Genomic DNA, 2,488 nt, shown 5'->3' with positions numbered 1-2,488 from the left:
TCAATTAATTGACTTTTTAACATTCTTTTTGCTGTAGTACATCATGTTTATCATGTCCTATCTACTACAGGTGAATGTTATTTTTTTAAAGTATTTTGTATGTCCATATTATTCATAATTACCTAAAATTAAAACATAAGGCTCAAAAAGTTGGCATCAGGTTTATTTGCAAATTTCACAGGCCCACTTTGCCACCCTCGCCTTTTTGAGTTGGTCTTCTGTAAGGTTGAGACACCGCTCATGGTACCATCGTCCGCAAGTGTCACACTGTATCTGTTACATTAAAAAAGCAAAGATAAAATCTTTATTACCTTGTGTGCAAATAATTTTGAATATGCAAAAGAGTATCATTTTCTGACAGTAAGCAAGATTTTGTTATATTTTCTTTCAATTTTTTTATGTTTTTACATTTCCTTTTAATTGTGTATGACTTTTATCAATGTCTTGTGACCATCCACTGTCTGTCAAATTTGACTGCAAAACGAATTTACCCACTGAGAGACAATAATTTTTAAATGTCTTCATAGTGATAATATAGTAAATTCCTTACACTGAACTCTCTTCTTTTTTTTAGAACATTTTGAAACACACTCTTCCAAAACTTTACAATAAAATCCAAAACATAAATGTACAAGACACTGTGACAAAAACTCACCCAATGAGTAGTCGGAGGCCCTGTTCCCGGGGGCTTTGAGGCAGAGCACATGGCACAGTTGTTGTCCATATCAAATACTGAAATAAAATACATTTCTGTTATTATGTACATATTACATATGTACACTCTTGTTGGTAGCTGTGTTAGTATCAAATTAACTTATCAACTGTATTATAAATAATGCTCAACTCACATACATCAAAGGAGATTTAAAGTCTATCTAATACATTTATTTGTATTCTGATTCCTTTATCATTATTTTTAATAAATAATTGATAATTGATAAAAAAAAACTTTTTTCTTATTTTTTGATTATTAGTTCATCTGCAATGCATTTTCAAGAGATCTTTTCAATGAAATCTATGACACTTCCTACAGAAGAAAAAAGAAACCTGAATCCTTCAGTACTGCCAGTGCAAAGTTGGTCCTTTCCAAAGCCATGTCCGTCTTTGCAGTTAGAAAGGACATGGCTGGAAGTGCAGGATATGCCTCCATCACTGCCTTTGCCATCTACAGCAATATACAGAATTAAGAAAGTCATCTTAGAAAATGTGATTTTGAAGTGTTGTTGTTCAGCCTGTGTGTTATTTCATTCATCCTTTAGAATTTGTCGAAGTCACTGTGCATTAGCAAAAAAAGATTGATTAAAGCCCTGTCACGCCCCCTTCCTCCCTCTCATGCCATGTTCACGTGCAAATCTTTAAATACGCTGCTTACTCAGGCTTCGGCAGCAGGGCAAGTCCAATTAAAATTCACAGAAACCCGTGAAAATGTTTTATTAATGACATTTCCTTGCTGTGGCGCTGTCCACGGCTAGGCCTATGTAAAGGAAACACTGTAGGCTTATATGTGTACGTATATGCTGTATATCTATCTGTCTATCATATAGCCTATGCCTTTTTGAGTCTGAATTTTGAGATTTGGAGCGCATTCACGACCACACAATGGGATATGATTGAAAAACAATAATGAAATGAAGAAAAAAAAAGAAAAAAACATTACAATTACAAAAGGCCTTTGCACTGCCTTTGCTGATTGGACCTTATTTCTAAGTGTGTCAAATTCCACAGCTTATTTTACATTTTTAACTCTGTACAAGCTGAGATTTCTTAACTTCTTAATAAAATTCAGTATCATGAAAAAATATAGCTCATGTTTTCCAAAAAACAACTTAGTAGCTTTTAGTAAACTTTAGTAAAAAAAACATGCTTCCTTACCTTCCTCACAAGCTGCTGTTTTGCCTCAAAACTCAAGAGCAAGTGGGTGGAGTATAAATTAATTTTATGGAAGAATGGGATTTTGAAGTTATAACATTTTCTCTGGAAATAAATAACCAATTACAATGAGATGTTACGAGTTGGGTTTCTATTCTTTTTTGTTCCAGCTTCTGTAATATTTTCTGGAGTCATAGACAATATTTAGGCCAGAGCATCGAAGGCGGTCCAAAGGCCTATTTAAATCGATGTGTTTATTGAAACCGTTGTTTTGTTCCCTTTTTCTCATAACATATTGATTACAAATTTGGAGGCCTTCGCGTTTGGGGGCCTAAAGGGTCAATTAATTGATTTTTAGTGAATATTTTCAGGTCATAAATGCATACTATGGGCATATAAAGTACTTTATCAGAATAATCTCACCTGTAGTAGATAGGACATGATAAACATGATGTACTACAGCAAAAAGAATGATAAAAAGTCAATTCATTGATTTTTAGTGAACATTTTTCAGGTGATTGGCAGACGATCCCTGCCGAATGTCAAGCCAATATCCAACAACAAACCAACTTTACCGCGGTCTAAAGGAAGTCTAGTACGTGTTGCTAATTGGAAGGAT

General features: G+C 34.0%; 1 long non-coding RNA gene across 1 annotated transcript; it reads right to left on the bottom strand.

The window, feature by feature from the left end:
• Positions 1-237: 237 nt before the first annotated feature.
• On the bottom strand, positions 238-1,099 carry LOC121633207. Its single transcript, XR_006009016.1, has 3 exons — positions 1,048-1,099; positions 656-732; positions 238-273 (listed from the first exon to the last, which is right to left on the bottom strand). It is a non-coding gene; the product is annotated as an uncharacterized LOC121633207 (long non-coding RNA).
• Positions 1,100-2,488: the final 1,389 nt, after the last annotated feature.

This window comes from Melanotaenia boesemani, chromosome 22 (assembly GCF_017639745.1).
Source record: "Melanotaenia boesemani isolate fMelBoe1 chromosome 22, fMelBoe1.pri, whole genome shotgun sequence".
NCBI lineage: Eukaryota > Metazoa > Chordata > Actinopteri > Atheriniformes > Melanotaeniidae > Melanotaenia > Melanotaenia boesemani.
This window is presented reverse-complemented; position numbering and strand designations above follow the sequence as displayed.